The 18,323-nt window shown below is 43.0% G+C and overlaps 1 long non-coding RNA gene across 1 annotated transcript in view; it reads right to left on the bottom strand.

The window, feature by feature from the left end:
* The window catches only part of LOC143831260 (uncharacterized), a 59,580-nt gene extending 49,700 nt beyond the window's left edge, over positions 1-9,880 (bottom strand). The window contains exon 1 of the long non-coding RNA XR_013228773.1: positions 9,824-9,880. This is a non-coding gene — a long non-coding RNA (uncharacterized LOC143831260). The remainder of the gene's footprint in view (positions 1-9,823) is intronic.
* Between the last annotated feature and the right edge of the window lie 8,443 nt (positions 9,881-18,323).

The following is an 18,323-nucleotide window of genomic DNA, read 5'->3' as shown; positions in this document are numbered from 1 at the left end:
AATGTTTTACACTTGTATGGTGACAGATGTGGCAAGCAGCAAATGGTGAGGTAGGAGCCTTTGAAGAAGAAGAAGAGTTGGTTCTTATATGCCACTTTTCTCTATCTGAAGGAGGCTCAAAGCGGCTTACAGTCGCCTTCCCCTTCCTCTCCCCACAACAGACACCCTGTGGAGTGGGGGAGGCTGAGAGAGCTCTGATATCACTGCTCGGTCAGAACAGATTTATCGGTGCTGTGGTGAGCCCAAGGTCACCCAGCTGGCTGCATGTGAGAAAGTGTAGAATTGAACCCGGCATGCCAGATTAGAAGTCCGCACTCCTAACCGCTACACCAAACTAGTTTTATTTCTCCTATGTTTTTTGTGAACTACAACTGGATTCCAGGGGATTGATTGGCTGTTTTGACAAAGAATTATCATATGTCTGTATTTGGATGTGTAACACAGTTTACTAATTTAACAGAATTAATTTTTGCTATATATTCCCCCTGTCATATAGGGAGTTCTTAGTCTGAGGAAGAGTGCTTGCACTCGAAAGCTCATGCCTTGAATAAATCTTTGTTGGTCTTAAAGGTGCTATTGGACTCTGATTTTATTGTGCTACTTCAGACCAACATGGCTACCCACTTGAATCTCATGTTAACAAATTAAGCAACCTGGTTCATCACCCAGAGAAGGGGTTATACAGTAGATGCCACTGCTGGAGCTCCTTGAATCCAAACACAGAACAAGTCTGTATAAAATAAAAATAATAAGGAAGCAGCTGGAGATGTGCTCTGGGTCTGGATCCAACAGGGAGTTCTGCATGTAGGTACTGACTTCGTTCTGCCCAGCTCATGTGGATGAAGTTGCACATAAAATCATAGAATTATAGAGTTGGAAGGGTTCTCCAGGGTCATCTAGTCCAACCCCATGCAGAATGCAGGAAATTCACAACAATTCACACTATTCATAGAATCATAGAATAGAGATGGAAGGGATCTCATGGGTCATCTAGTCCAACCCCCTGCACTATGCTGGACACTCACATCCCTATCGCTCATCTACTGTAACCTGTCACCCCTTTGCCTTCACAGAATCAGCCTCTCCGTCAGATGGCTATTTAGCCTCTGTTTTAAAATTTCCAAAGATGGAGAACCCACCACCTCCCGAGGAAGCCTGTTCCACTGATAAACCGCTCTAACTGTCAGGAACTTCTTCCATATGTTTAGATGGAATTTCTTTTGAATTAATTTCATCCCACTCATTCTGGTCTGTCCCTCTGGGGCAAGAGAGAACAATTCTGCTCCATCCTTTTTTATGGTACCCTTTTAAATACTTGATGGCTATCAGATCCCCTCTCAGTCATCTCCTCTCTAGGCTAAACAGACCAAGCTCCCCCAACCTTTCTTCATATGACTTGGTCTCCAAACCCCTCACCATCTTTGTTGCCCTCCTCTGGACACATTCCAGTTTGTCAACATCCCTCTTCAACTGGGGTGCCCAAAACTGAACACAGTACTCCAAGTGAGGCCGAACCAGAGCAGAATATAGCAGTAGCATCACCTCCCGTGATCTGGACACAATACTCTGTTTGATACAGCCCCAAATCCCATTTGCCTTCTTAGCCACTCACTGCTGACTCATGTTCAATGTATGGTCTACTAAGACGCCTAGATCCTTTTCGCACATGCTACTGCCAAGACAAGTCTCCCCCATCTTATATTGGTGTATTTGGTTTTTCCTACCTAAATGCAGAACTTTACATTTGTCCCTATTGAACATTTTATTCAGTTTAGCCCACTTCTCGAGCCTATCGAGATAATCCTGTATTCTGTTGCTGTCTTCAGTTGTGTTTGCTACCTCTCCCAGTTTAGTATCGTCTGCAAATTTAATAGGTATCTCCTCTAATCCCTCATCTAAATCATTTATAAATATGTTGAACAACATAGGCCCCAGGACAGATCCTTGGGATACTCCACTTGTCACTCTTTTCCAAGAAGATGCTGAACCATTAACAAGTACCCTCTGGGTACAATTTGTCAACCAGTTATTGATCCACCTGACAGAATTAGGATCCATACCGCATTTTACCAACTTGTGAACAAGAATATCATGTGGAACCTTATCAAAAGCTTTACTGAAATCCAGATAAACTATGTCCACGGCATTCCCCTGATCCAGCAAGGTAGTCACTTTCTCAAAAAAAGAGATAAAGTTGGTCTGACATGACTTGTTCTTGCAAAACCCGTGCTGAGTCTTAAAAATCATAGCTCTCGATTCCAGCTGCTCAAGGACCGGGTGTTTGATTATTTGTTTCAAAATTTTGCCAGCTACAGATGTCAAGCTGACGGGTCGATAATTACCCGGATCCTCCTTTTTCCCTTTCTTGAAGATGGGGACAACATTTGCCCGCCTCCAATCATCTGGCACCTCACCTGTTCTCCAAGAAGTGTCAAAAATAATGGACAGGGGTTCAGAGATGACATCTGCAAGTTCTTTTAGTACCCTTGGATGCAGTTCATCTGGCCCAGAAGACTTTGTTTCATTTAAAGAAACTAGGTGTTTGTGGATTGCTCCAACAGTGATCCTATGCCACTATTCACGTCCCCTGTGTTGTGTTACATTTTTGCCACAATGATCACTATTTCCCTCACAAGAGAAGACCGAGGAGAAATAGGAGTTAAGCAGGTCAGCCCTGTCTTCATCATCTGTTATAATTTCACTTTCTTGTCCTCGCAGTGGTCCTACGGTGTCCCTATTCTTTTTCTTGCTTGAAATATAACTAAAGAAGCCTTTTTTGTTATTAGCATTTCTTGCTAGCCTAAGCTCATATTGAGCTTTAGCTTTTCTAACACTCCCCTACAATTATTATTTGTTTATACCCATCCTTGGTAATAAGGCCTTCCTTCCATTTGCTAAATGACTCTTTTTTATTCCTCAAATTTTTTGACTGGGTAGTAAAAAGCAAGGTACAAAAAACTGGCTCTTCTTCAGCTCTTCAGGCCTTAGTTATTTGTCTAAATGCATCTTCTGGTGCATGCAGGGACATAATTGTAGCTGAGTGTGAGAGCAGCTTTGATCAGTTCCTAGCAAGCTGACACAGTCATTGACAGTCAATGAGACTGAAAGTCAATGTAACTCTAAACCATTTTGTTTTACTATGGCTGTGGCTGGCCTGGAAGAGGGTAAAAAATTTGTTCAGATGAGTAGATAAGTCACCTTATACACATATTACATAGCCATTAGTGAGGAATATACTGTGAAATGTAATGGCTTGGGTTAATGGATGTTGGCATGGCCAATTACAGAGGCACCTGACCCAGGGGTTCATCTAGCACACTGAAATAAGTATCAGTGTGTGTATAAGAGGGACTCTGAATATCAACACATATCACAAGGCAGAGGTTTCTGAGCTGTGTAGTGTGGGGCTGCAGCAGATCTATAATTTCTATTATTTAAAATGAATTTCAAAAAATGTGCAGTTATGACAATATCAAGCAGCAAAAGCTATCACCAGACCCAGTGCTGACCAGAACTAGCTCCAGAGTACCTATCAGTGCAACAGTCAGTGTGTGTTGCTGCATTCAGATGGCAAATGTAACCCTGCTGAAGATAAAAGGAACATGAATGCAACTTGCCATCATGCTCCTAACTGCACTGTTCTCTTCTTGCACACAGGGCAATGAAGGAAGCCTGAGGAGCTGTGACTTAGTGGCAGAGCTTCTACTTGGCATACAGAAGGTCTCAGATTCAATGCCTGGCATCTCAAGTTGAAAGGGACTGGCAGCTGGTGACAGCCTGATACTCTGGAGAGCTGCTGCCAGTCTGAGTGGACAACACTGAGCTTCAAGGACAAAGGGCAGTATAAGGCAGTTTCATGTGTTTATGGTACTCCAGTTATCTGTGAGGACCAAGTGGAAGTGCATATTAAGTGTGGTCCTCTCCTCCTCCCTTAATAAGAATCTAAACCTTGATTAAATGCTTGTCTATGCAAATTCTTCCCACTCAAAAACAACCCCCAATTTTAATTGTCATCCTTGCCTCTATACCAATCATTCTCAATGGGAGCCATATGGCCCCTTGGGGACCCTGGAACATTTGAAGGGGGTCACAACTGGAGCACAGGTGCATGCTGCAACAAGTAAGACCCCTAGGGTTGCATATATTAGTAAAGATTCCTTTTGCAGAACAACCCATAATATTAGACCTTGTCTGAAGAAGAATTTGAAACAGAGACCCACTCCAGAAACTCCAGATTGAAACGCTACTGGATTCCACTACAAAGGCAGGTATGCATAACGCCAAGATAGCACTATTAAAAATAGCGTTTCCGCTTTCAGGGACCAATTGGCAACATTGGTCCTTCTGCGGTATGGGCCTCTGTCTTTTACAAGGTTTATCAGAATAAAGAAAGAAGACATTTTACACAAGTGTCTCTGCATAAACTTTATTTCATGTTGATGTTTAGAACCAACATACGTTCTGGTTTTGGTTACTCACTTAAGGTTTTGGTTATCATCTTTAAGGCCATACACAGTCTGGGTCCAGTGTACCTAAGGGATTGCCTCTCTGCCTACACCCCTCAAAGAGCCTTACACTCCACCAGTTCCAACTTCCTGGTGATCCCTGGCCCCAAGGAAGCTTGCTTGGCTTCAACCAGGGCCAGAGCTTTCTCCATCCTGGCCCCCACCTGGTAGAACGAGCTCCCAGAGGAGATCAGAGCCCTGATGGAACTTGAACAGTTCTGCAGGGCCTGCAAAAGAGTGCCAGGCATTTGGCTGAGGTTCACCAGTACCACCGCTTCCAGTTAGCCCCTCCTTCAACCATCACTGCAAACTTGCCCACCCACTGAGCCATCAGTAAGCATTGATTTATTGTTCTATTGTTCATAATGTTATAGTTATTATTGTATTATTATAAACTGAGTCATTTGTATTGTTTGATGTAAGCTGCCCTGAGCCTTCAGGGAGGGTGGTATATAAATATAATAAATAAATAAATATAAGACACTCTTAGCATGGGCCTTTTGTTAAGCCTAGCTTACTGTACAAGCTACAAGCGGCCAGCCTAGTGTGGGAGCCTGGAACTTGAGAAAAGCTCCTAAAAGGGACATAGCCCAAAAAAAAAGCCTCTCTGTACCATCCAACAATTTCACTGTATTAGTGCAATGCTTATCCAACAAGTCTATCTTCAACCCTTGCCAAATTTCCACAACCCAAAGCTAGTGAAAGCTATCCTATACCGAAAAGGGCAAATCCCATTAATTTCCATACTTTATATGGAAGTTATAACTTTGGAACTGTTAATGATGAAGACCATCTCATTGCTTTCACTTATGCATTCAAGTATGTCACTTCAATTATTTTCAGTCATATTTGTCATCTTTTTCTCTATATGATTTTTCCTCTAGAAAGACTCCTCAGTGTAATGCAATCATATATTCTTACATTTGCACAAAAGAGGGGAGACAACTGCAACTGAGCAAGCGATAGCCAAGAAAATTCCTAGATTGTTCATGCTAGATTTTATCCTAGCGTATATATGAACTCCAAGATTACCCAAAATATTCAACTAAAAGTTTTAATATATATGTTCCAGTAATTAAAATCAATACAATTAGGTAATTTTTGTTTTGTTTTGTTTAACAATCTATGTTCATCACTATATCTAAAAGCATTTCCACACATCGGTAAAAATAGTGTTATGCCGGCTGAATGGTATAGCGCTAAATATTATTGCACTCCCCTCCCGGCCATTCCTGACATTTTTGCTGTCTAGGGCAGAGTCTGCACTTACTTTCTTTATTCCATTGTCAATCCTGTTGAATTCAGATCGCTTTGAACTCAATTCTTCCTTTCCCCCCCCCCTCCCCATTGAAACAGGAAAGTCTTCTACACGTGGTTAGGGAGGCTCAGAAGATGGGGGGGAGCCAAGCCTCTTTCTTTCTTTTCTTGAAGGGTGGGGGGAGAAGAGCCAGGCAGGGCGCCTCTTTCTTTTCTTGGAGGGGAGGGGGAGAGGATCAAAAAAGGCAGAGGAGGGAGGAAAAATCCAGGATCGACAGAAGTTGAGAGAAATTAGGGGCTTCTCCTTTAAGGCAAGCGTGTCACATGACCAGGTGTAGCCTATCAGATGTTCTCTACCATGGAGCTTTCTTTCCCAATGGATATTGAGGCTTAAAAGCACTCTATGATATCGCACAATAAAGGTAGGGTCACTCCGGATCAATCCTTCTTGCTGCAGAAGGAAAATCTAAATCACCCAAAATCCAAACGGAAATCGCATTCTGTGTAGAGGGCAGGGACTGAATCGATCTGGGGTTGGAATAAAAGCTCCGTGCAGTTTACACCCTACTGTAGTCTGCCAAGTTTTCGTGCTTCTCACCCTCCACAACTGCTGCTGGAAATGGCAGAACAGAGCAACACACTTTATACACAACTCTTTTCCACCTGTCAATCAAGCTAGACAGCCAATCCCCTTTCTCCATGTTTTAAAGGTTCTGCGATGCCCACTACTTTTTTAAATTAATATTTCTCCATTTAAACGCCTATACATAGATGCATGGTGCTTTTTGAACACCATCCCTTATGGAATCATGAGTCTTTGATACTTTTAAACATTAATCTAGTTCCTGATTTTTTTAGGGGGTGGGGGGGACTTTAGAGAGGCATGCTTTGTTTCACAACTTCAGGAAAAAAATATTTTGTTTCTGGCATTGCCTGTATGCTTGTCCACCTATTCATTGCTCTAGGCTGTTCTCCATTTTTAAAAAGCACTTCCCATTCCCTGTAAGAAGGGAGAGGGAGGCGGGTGTGAGGGCAGGACATCTGAGATGAACGTAGCACTTCTTCACCTCCATACATTTCTTGTGCTGTTGGCCTGCTGGTTTTCAGCTGGGGGATAGTGCTTTTTAGGTTGGTGAATCCACTTTTGGATATAGTTGCTGGCTGGATGCAAGAGGTTGGCGATGTCACGCGAAGTGCCCAGAATATAGCGTCTTCAGAGGGTAAGTATGATGCTAAAATTATAGTACTGGGCTGCGGCGGGGAGGGAGGGAGGGAGGCACCGGCATACCAGGAAGTGCACCAGGAGCCACCTCCTGGCGCAGAAAGCACCGTGCTGCAAGGGGGAGGTGCCGGCGGGCACTTGCTGGCGCCCGCACCTCCCCTTCACAGTACGCTCCTGGCGCAGTGAGTGCTATGCTGCAGGGGGGGAGGCACGCCTGCTGGTTTGTGGGTGCTGGCACGCTGGCACCTGCATGTCCCTCTCCCCCCCCCCCCACAGTCCCCGGGCCTCCCTCTCTCCTCCCCCGGTCCCCAGCCTGAAAAAGGATATAATGGAGGGATGGAGGGATGGGGGCACCCTCTTCAGGAGCCCCTAGACATGGATCCTGTGGATCAATCATACTTGAATTTGGAGGGGTGTCAGAGAAGCGCCTCTCAGAGGTATCCTGAAAGTTTGGAGACTGTACCTCAAACCCACACCTCCCAGGCCCTGAGAAAGTTGGAAAAGCTGAAATTTCTATTATAGTCAATGGAGGAAGGGGATTGGTTGCCTGAATTGATTGACAGGTGAAAGCATGACGTGTATAAGGTGCATGTTTCTCTTCTGCCATTTCCAGCAGCAGATGTGGAGGATGAGACGCGTGAGAAGGCAGCAGACAAAGGCGAGACAACAAAAAGGTGATGAGGGGCTGGGAAGCGCAATAAAATTTAGTGCTTTGCCATTCAGCTGACATAATACTATTTTTACTGATGTGTGGAAATGCCACTAGAATTGAAATGGTTAATGGCTTTTAAGATGCCTCAAATATGGCCTGGAAGCTTTTAGGAAGTCAATTCAGTTATTTCCATATTGGTGTAATGTGATCCCATCTGCTGACATCAGACAAATTTCCAGCTGCATCATCAACATCATTGATTTTTTACCCACCACTCCTAGCAAGCTGGCTCACAGCGGGTTACAACATAAAAAACCTCACAATAAAATATAATCATCCCCAACTAAAAGCCATTCTTTGTCTGATGACGGACAACCCTCCCCCCACCCTCCTGTTCGACAACACCCATGTCCAATGCCTTAGAAGAAAGGATGTAATGGGGATGTAATGTAATGTCCCTGATGTCCTTGCCGAACTGCGGAGGGGACCTCGAAAAAGCATTCCAGGCTGATGTCAATACCTAGGTTTCCAAGAGTAAAGCAGGGCCCAACAATAGCACTCCCACGCTATGGGCCTGAGCATTCACTGAAAGTGTAATTCTGTATAGGAGATGAGCTTATTGTAGGACATTGCCAAGATCCAGCACTACCACATAAGCCAATATATGTTGCATTCAGTTCAGGTGTTTTGCCATTCAGTCTCTAAGTCATCCTCCTGAACATTTCCTTTCCACCTGCTTACTGGAAAACCAAGGTACCTTTGGACTTACAAACCAGGAACAATCATGGAGATGCCAGATCACTAACGCATTATACAAGTCAGGTCAACAGAAGAGCCTGTCCCTTCATAACAGACATCAGAGAATGTTAAGATTCTGCCTTTTACTGAACAGGACAGTGTTAATAACTTGTGGGGACAGTTACACACTGTCATGGGCCATATTTGTATAATCTGTCCTTGAGATCTGCTGCCCAGTTGCTGTGCCATATTTCTGCTGTATGGTTAGATGAACTCATGTAGTTTGTGTATAATGCACACTTTGTTTTTGGTTATATGTGCATTCTGTAATTGTAATGTTATACTGAGCACATACACATCTGTGTATGTGATCACAACCTCACATTTACCCAGGCATTGGCCCCCAATTTTATTTGTAAAATGAAAAAAATATTTTGTCTTTCTTACAAGCATGCAGGTTGTACATGTGTCCACTGTAACTTGTGAACTGGGTTCCAGTATCATATGGAAATGTGGCAGCTAGGATGGGACACTGACAGTAATTAGAAGCAGCAGGTGGTGCAGGTGTGATGGAATAAGAATGCTTGGGGGAACATAAAAGATGGGCTCCCTAAGAGAAACAAGGATGTGGGAGAGCCAATGTAGTGGTTAAAGAGTGGCAGACCCTCATGTGGAGAACCAGGTTTGATTCCACATGCCTCCAAATGCAGCCAGCTGGGTAACCATGGGCTTGTCACAGTTGTCTTAGAGCTGTTCTCACAAATCAGTTTTGTTAGAGCTCTCTCAGCCCCACCTACCTGACAGGGTGTCTGTGGTGGGAAGAGGAAGGGAAAGGTGGTTGTGATCCACTCTGGAACTCCTTCAGGTAGTGAAAAGCAGGCTATAAAAACCCAGCTCTTCTTCTTCTCTTCAAATCAGTTCAGCCCTTAGCATTAATATCAACTTAATAATGTACTATATTGCATTTACTGAAAAGTAAGGGTTTTTGGGGGGAGGGAGGGAGTAGTCTAGAAAACTAAGATATCAGCTATTTCTGGCTAATCTCAAAACTGTCCCTACTAACCATAATATTTCTTGTTCTGGGCAAAAAACATTGTTTTGTTTTATGGGAAACTCCAAAGGCCCATTTACACTTCATTTTTTATCACTTATGAATCTGGCCCAATGCACCTGATACACATATTCTGCAAAGTGATCTGTCTGTTCGTTCTCTCTATCTCACCCTCCCTGCCCAATGATAAGATACAAATCCCATTAATTTACTCTTCCTATCCAGCAGGCAGCCACTGTAAAATACCCTTGTATGGTACTTATTACGCATTATACTCACATAACACCATATTACTGATATAAAAAGCCATATACCCAAAATGGCATTTATGTGCATTGAGAACCTGAAATTAAGCATTCCTAAGCATTTATTACTACAATTAAAATATACAACCTTACATTTCCTCTCTGCTTTGTCTTCAAGCTGGTTTTGATCCAACAGAAGTAGCACAACAGCCACAGAAAACTGGATACAGGGGAACTGGTAACTTTCCAATATACATATAGCCTTGCCTGAAAGGAGCTAGCATATGCAATTTTAAAAAACACATCACCCTCTTTGGGAAGGGGAAGCATAAATCTTCAAATACAATTTTTAAATGCAGCATTTTATGAAATAGAAATTACTGTTGTTATCAATAGTCTTGAGGCTTTTAAAATCACTAAAAAAGATTATAAGAGCAGTCTATTGAAGCTGTGGGAAGCTCAGTTTTGAAGCAGTCAGAAAGAGCCTGGCTAGAGATGGGTTAAGTTAGTTCATTTGCCATCAATGATACCCACGTCATGGTCAACAGGTGTTCATAATGCCCTCAGAGGTGCAATCCCATAGGCCATACTGGCCTTGCATTTCCCAGGAGTAATACACTATGGTCTGAATGTTGAGGGAAATGTAGCATTCTTACAACAGACTTTCTATCTTGAGGGACAATGTCAAGATTCTATATAGAATACAAGTAATGATCAAAAATAATGCCAAGTGTAGAAAAGGTAGCTTTTTTATAATGGCCCTGAGGAAGAAGTCATTAAAAATAGAGTCTGGGTATTTAAAAAGAACCTGGCTAGCTGATAACCCCAACAACTGTCTGCCTTTCTAATGATTTATTACTGCCAAAAACATGCTGTTCCAAATCGGTAATATGTACACAGTGACAATTTTCATAACAATTTCAGTAGAAGTAGAAGCCATTCACAACTATTTTTAGACATGTAGCTGCTGGCTGGAGTAAGAACTCATTATATCAGTGGCTTGAAAGGAAGGAAAGGCAATAGTGTTTAAGGGCTGCTGCCACCTAAAGATGAGAAATAATAAGAACACCCAAAAAAGTCTTCCAAATATCTTCCGACCACATGATATGATCACCTCAACAAAATAGGGATGTGGGTGGGATGCACTGTATTACCGCAGACCTAACCCCTAGGCACACATCAAGTTTCATCCAAGAAGCGAGAAATGGGGCTATGGAAACCTGTAGTAACACAGGCAAGTTGGAGGAACCAGGAGGGCAATTCGTTTGGAAATATGAATATTCCTTATAGACTTGTGGGCTAGTAGTATTTTCAAGGCTGCAACTGCCAGAAGAAAAACACTTTCCCCAAGAAGTTGCATTAGAGTGTGGTCTATCAGAACCTTCCTATATCTAAAACTTTGCTTTCTGAAGTCTTCTTAGGAAAAAAAGGCATAAGATACTCCTTGTGTTTTGTATTTTTAACTTGCAATTTAGACATTAAGGTAACATAGTTAAGGAAAGCTAAGGTAACAAAGATGGATCACTCATTGCATAGTTATCCACATTTGAGAAATTGAGCAGAGTGCTTTTTTCTAGTTTCTGATAATAAATGGTTACAGCATGGAATGAAAGTGTTTGAGTCCTCAATCTGAACATCTCAATAAAGTGTCTGAATGAGGGACAATTATTAAAAGAGTCTGGGCAGACATGTGACTGCCTAACTGACTTGTAATCTTGAGCTTGTGGACAGTGGGAAGCACTCGGTGTGAGTGAAAAAGGTCATCACAGAGACTAACAAGATTTTGGAGTATAAACTTCTGAGAGTCAAAGCTCCTATTCATATCCTAAAACTAGCTTCAAAGCCCGTTCCTAAGAACGGGCCTTGAAAGGGTCTCCTCCCCCGGCCCCTGACCTGGCAGCTTAACGTGGCCTTGGGCAGCAGCTCATGGGTGGGGCAGCAGCTCATGGGTGGGGTGGGTGGGGGCAGGGCAGCTCATTAGCAGGGTTCCTTAGCCGTCCTTAATGAGCAGTCAGCAGGCAGGAAGCCCTCGTCAGCAGGCCCAGCCTAGCAGGCGGAGAGGCCCTCGTTAGCAAGCCCTTTGCCCAGGGCCTCCCCCCTTACCTGCTGCTGGCTCCAGGCACTGAGGCATCTGAGAGCAAAGAGGCTAAAGTCCAGGGACGGAGGGCGGGAGCTGCAGGGACAGGGCCAATCAGGGCAAAGTTGGCTGCATCCTGATTGGCCTTATTCCAACTTGGACAGCCAGACATGTCCCACCCCCTAGGCTGTTTCATAAATATATAGAAGAACAACAATGGATAAGGATATAGAGAGATATTTTAAATTGACTCTTTTCAGTATATAGCAACTAAGCTGCTCTTTCCCACAAGTTCAGTTAACCAAACTATCTCACTAACTGAAGAACAGTTAGTTTTAATACCCTGATTTTCACTGCCCAAGGGAGTCTCAAAGTGGCTTACAATCACCTTCCCTTCTTCTACCCACAACAGAAACCCTGTGAGGTTGGTGAGGCTGAGAGAGCTCTGACAGGATTGCTCAGCCAGAACAGCATTATCAGGACTGTGACTAGCCCAAGGTCACCCAATTGGCTGCATGTGGAGGAGCAGGGAATCAACCCCAGTTTGCCAGAATAGAAGCTGCCACTCTTAACCACTACGCCACACTGGCTTCAACTTTCCCTCTCACTAACATTCTGTCAGCTCCCATTTGTCATTCTTCATGACAGGTGGGACCTGACTTGCCCATCACAGTCTCTAAGGTGCTACTGCTTTTTTCCTATTAATTCATAGATTAACCCCAGGTTAAGACCCTGACTTTAAATCAAGATAAGAGCAGCGGATCTAGTGCTCAAAATCCTCCCTATTAGAAAACAGATTCATTGGAAACTTTGTGCTAAATAGCTGTACAGTTTGAATTTGCATTTACATTCAATGCAAAAATTCCTTTACTTTTTCCTACAAGGACAACACAGCAAGTTATTTTTTGATGCACTACTATGCATCATCCTCATGACCTCCTTTTACCTGCTGATTCTGTAAGATGACTTTTCTGGTAATTAATTCAGGTCATATTAGGAGTCTAGTAACCTACCCATGGAAAGTTCAATGTTTACAGCTACATAAATAAATCTGATGCTGCTGTCACATGATAAGAGATCTCCGTTTCAAGTCCTTGTGATAAAGAGCAGCAGGCAAACCTCTCTCAACCATAACCCCATCCCCTGAATGTTTACTAGTTTGAAAAGCACCAGCATGACTCACATGGCTGGCAGATGCCCTTGATTTGCTCATACACTCATGATCCTTTGATAAGACACACCTAGAAATACAGTTGAAGGACCATTTGCTTTCACTACATATGTACTCTTCCTCACAGCAAGATGAAGATAAACTGACATTTATCACAGTTTTATCCAGCTCATCCTCCATGGAGCTCCAAGCAGCATATATGGTTCTTCTCTCCTTCACGGTACATTCAGCAACTCTGTGCTATTTTATTAGGATGAGATTCAAGAACACTGCACAGAGCTGAAGGAAGCATAGCTTTGAACCTGACCTCCCCCAGTTCTAGTCCACCATTCTAACTAGCTACTTATGAGCTAGCAGTTCCCAGTTTGTGTACAGATTTGCATCAATGATGTCTTGTGAAGTGGTGCATTCTCAGTAGGGATGCATTTGAAGAAGAACTAAAAGACGAGGATGATAAGCTTAGAGGATTCATGAATCAAGGAAATGTTCTTTGCCACCACATACTCAATGCTGCCTTCCAGTTAGGCAGAATTCTGATTTTAATTACTACCTTTGCTCATGATTGACTTGTTTTCATGGGGACTAGTTTCACAGTTCCCAACACCAAACCAGCAGGACTGTGGCCTAGTTTTAAAAGTGTCTGTTAATCATGAGGTAGCATTTTGTCTTGGATTTTTAAAATACTATGAAGCATCACCCCCTTCAAGGATCGCTGCCTTGTTGTGGCAAGGGGGCTTGCGTAGCTCAGTGAAGCTATGAGCTATGCCGTGCAGGGCCACCCAAGACGGACAGGTCATAGCTGAGAGTTCTGACAAAAGGTGATCCACTGGAGAAGGCAATGGCAAACCACTCCAGTATCTTTGCCATGAAAACTCTATGGACAGTTCCAATAGGCATAACGATATGACGCCGGAAGATGAGCCCCTCAGGTCGGAAGGTGTCCAATATGCTACTGGGGATGAGCAGACGGCTAGTACGAGTAGCGCCAGAATGAATGAAGCGGCTGGGCCAAAGCCGAAAGGACGCTCAGTTGTGGAAGTAACTGGTGGCGAAAAGACAGTCCGATGCTGTAAAGATTTTTATTCCATAGGAACCTGGAACGTCAGATCCATGAATCAAGGCAAGCTGGACGTGGTTAAACAAGAAATGACAAGACTGAACATCGACATTTTAGGAATCAGTGAACTAAAATGGACAGGAATGGGTGAATTTAATTCAGATGACCATCAGGTATACTACTGTGGACAAGAATCTCGCAGAAGAAATGGAGTAGCCTTCATAATCAGTAAGAGAGTAGGAAAAGCAGTCTTGGGATACAATCCCCAAAATGACAGAATGATCTCAGTTCGAATCCAAGGCAAACCATTCAACATCACAGTGATCCAGGTCTATGCCCCAACCACTGCTGCTGAAGAGGATGAAGTTGATCAGTTCTATGAAGCCCTACAACACCTTCTAGAAGCAACGCCAAAAAATGATGTGCTTATCATCATGGGGGATTGGAATGCTAAAGTAGGAAGCCAAAAGATAACTGGGATAACAGGCAAGTTTGGCCTTGGAGTACAAAATGAAGCAGGGCACAGGCTGGTAGAATTTTGTCAAGAGAATACAATGGTCATAGCAAACACTCTTTTCCAACAACCCAAGAGACGACTCTACACATGGACATCACCAGACGGTCAACACAGAAATCAGATTGACTATGTACTCTGCAGCCAAAGATGGAAAAGTTCTATACAGGCAATAAAAACAAGACCAGGAGCTGATTGTGGTTCAGATCATGAGCTTCTTGTTGCAAAATTTAGGCTTAAATTGAAGAAAGTAGGGAAAAGCACTAGGCCACTCAGGTACGAACTAAATCATATCCCCGACGAATATACAGTAGAGGTGACAAATAGATTTAAGGAATTAGATCTGATAGACAGAGTGCCTGAAGAACTATGGACGGAGGTTCGCAACATTGTACAAGAGGTAGCAACTAAAACCATCCCAAAGAAAAAGAAATGCAAGAAATCAAAATGGCTGTCTGAGGAAGCGTTAAAAATAGCTAAGGAGAGAAGGGAAGTGAAAGGCAAGGGAGAAAGAGAAAGATACACCCAATTGAATGCAGAATTCCAGAGAAAAGCTAGAAGAGATAAGAATGCCTTCTTAAATGAACAGTGCAAACAAATAGAAGAAAACAATAGAATGGGGAGGACCAGAGATCTTTTCAAGAAAATTGGAGATATGAAGAGAACATTTCATGCAAAGATGGGTATGATAAGGGACCAAAATGGTAGGGACCTCACAGAAGCAGAAGAGATTAAGCAAAGGTGGCAAAATTATACAGAAGAACTATACAAGAGCGAGCTTAACATCCCTGATGACCACAGTGGGGTAGTTACTGACCTGGAGCCAGACATCCTGGAATGTGAAGTCAAATGGGCCTTAGGAAGTCTGAGCAACAATAAAGCTAGTGGTGGTGACAGCATTCCAGTTGAACTATTCAAAATCTTAAAGGACGATGCAGTAAAAGTGCTACACTCAATATGCCAGCAAATTTGGAAAACTCAGCAATGGCCACAGGATTGGAAAGGGTCAGTTTACATTCCAATCCCAAAGAAGGGCAATGCCAAAGAATGTTCAAACTACCGCACCATTGCACTCATTTCTCATGCTAGCAAAGTTATGCTCAAAATCCTACAAGCTAGGCTCCAGCAATATGTGGACCGAGAACTTCCAGAAGTACAGGCAGGATTTCGAAGAGGTAGAGGAACTAGAGATCAAATTGCCAACATACGCTGGATCATGGAAAAAGCTAGGGAGTTCCAGAAGAACATCTACTTCTGCTTCATTGACTATGCTAAAGCCTTTGATTGTGTGGAGCACAACAAATTGTGGCAAGTTCTTAAAGAGATGGGAATACCAGAGCATCTTATTTGTCTCTTGAGAAATTTATATGCAGGTCAAGAAGCAACAGTGAGAACTGAACATGGAATCACGGATTGGTTCAAAATTGAGAAAGGAGTTCGGCAAGGCTGTATACTGTCGCCTTGCCTATTTAACTTGTATGCGGAGCACATCATGAGAAAGGCGGGATTAGAGGAGTCACAAATTGGGATCAAGATTGCAGGGAGAAATATCAACAACCTCAGATATGCAGATGATACCACTCTAATGGCAGAAAGTGAAGAGGAACTGAAGAGCCTGTTGATGCGGGTGAAGGAGGAGAGTGCAAAAGTTGGCTTGAAACTCAACATCAAGAAAACAAAGATCATGGCAGCCGGCCCTCTCAATTCCTGGCAAATAGATGGGGAAGAAATGGAGGTAGTGACAGATTTTATTTTCCTGGGCTCCAAGATCACTGCAGATGGGGACTGCAGCCAAGAAATTAAAAGACGCTTGCTCCTGGGGAAGAAAGCTATGGCAAATCTAGACAGCATCCTAAAAAGCAGAGACATCACCCTGCCAACAAAAGTGCGTTTAGTCAAGGCTATGGTATTCCCAGTTGCAATGTATGGCTGCGAAAGTTGGACCATAAGGAAGGCCGAGCGTCAAAGAATTGAGGCTTTTGAACTCTGGTGCTGGAGAAGACTCTTGCGAGTCCCTTGGACTGCAAGGCGAACAAACCGGTCAGTCCTAGAGGAGATCAGCCCTGACTGCTCTTTAGAATGCCAGATCCTGAAGATGAAACTCAAATACTTTGGCCACCTCATGAGAAGGAAGGACTCCCTGGAGAAGAGCCTAATGCTGGGAGTGATCGAGGGCAAAAGAAGAAGGGGACGAAAGAGAATGAGGTGGATGGATGGAGTCACTGAAGCAGTAGGTGCAAACTTAAAAGGACTCCAGGGAATGGTAGAGGACAGGAAAGCCTGGAGGATCATTGTCCATGGGGTCGCGATGGGTCGGACACGACTTCGCACATAACAACAACAACAAATGAAGCATCAAGCCTTGGCATGGCCTTACATACTCAAAGCATCGGAAGAAAGTGTTCAATAGTGAGGTAAAAAGCTAGAAAGTCTGGATAGGCTCCCACTCCTCGTGTCCTTTTCTGGCTGTAATACAGAAGAGCAACGGGTACCATTCTATTCACTGCTCTATGGGCTGTATGATGCTAAGCTGTATGTATTGGAAATTCTGCATGTCATTGTTGGACATATGTGGCTAGCTCAGATCACAGAGGCTAAAGGCAGAATCTGTACTGATTTGGTAGAAAGATGAAACCTTAATGTGCTGGACATCTCTTTTGTACAACTTCAAAAAAATCCCTCTTCGTTTGAGCTTACATTTTCACAACTACTCTAGCCTTCAGTCAAAACATATCAAAACAGAATACATGGAGTATGAGGATTAATTTGCATTACTTGTTCAGAGGACAGGTTTTGGACATTTTCTTGTACTTGAAATTTCACAAAGCCGTGATAAGAAGAAAATGCTTGATTTCCTACCAATGAAGGATCAGTGGAGAGGCAAAGTGGCATAGCAGATCAAGTTCAAGAATTGGTGGATAGGAAACTAAGTGGTTGAAGGCAGTTTCTTGCTAGATGTTTTATAAACACACTGTTTCTAATATTTCCCCTCTTAAAATACACAGAAAAGCAATGCTTGAAAGGATTAGATTATTTTTGAGGGAGAAATGGCACTTAAAGCACATCAGATTTGAGCGTTATTGACTGACATGTTTGATTTCTAAAATTCAAGTGTTTTCTGAGAAACAGATTTTTTTTGCTCAGTGCATTCTAATTCAAAGCCAATAATCAGATATGAGGAAAGACTGTAACGTGTCAGCACTGTATCAAAATTTGGTGATTGCTATATACACAGATATGTGTCATTGTTGCAGTAATACACAAGAATAGGACATTCTAGCAGAAAGTTAAGAGACGTGGACCTTTTATTAGTGGATTTTATTTTTTCAGCACACATACACAACCTTAAAATTACTGTCCTTTTAAATGAAAACTATTTAGCAAGCCACTCTTCAAAACAGGCAAACAAGTGAGAAACATTGGTCCACACCTACAAAATTAAGCTGATTAGGACTTACTTCCTGGATGTGGAACCCACTGAAACAGTATTCTTAAAATAGTATTTCCACTTTGGAAATGGCTCCCCACCATTACATCCAATATCTACTCTGGAAGGATGTTCTCTTGCATGGCAAGAGAGCCAAGTTGGGCTGTATCACACTTGTTGCTATGCTTCTGTTTTTAAGACCCAGAGGAATCTTTGGGTTAGGAGTCACTGTGCTTCCTTGTTTTTTCTTGACATATTACATGGCAGTCAGCCATGCAAATCTGAAGGCCTACCTAATGGATCAGCAAATAGAAGGATTGTACCAAGAGACCCAGGCTGAAAACCGAACAATCTCTATCCTAAGCTTCATACCCATAGGCCAGGACTCACAATTCCCAGGATATGTG

The sequence above is a fragment of the Paroedura picta genome, chromosome 3 (assembly GCF_049243985.1).
Source record: "Paroedura picta isolate Pp20150507F chromosome 3, Ppicta_v3.0, whole genome shotgun sequence".
NCBI lineage: Eukaryota > Metazoa > Chordata > Lepidosauria > Squamata > Gekkonidae > Paroedura > Paroedura picta.
The sequence above is the reverse complement of the archived record's forward strand: the minus strand, read 5'-3'. Positions and strand labels throughout refer to the sequence as shown.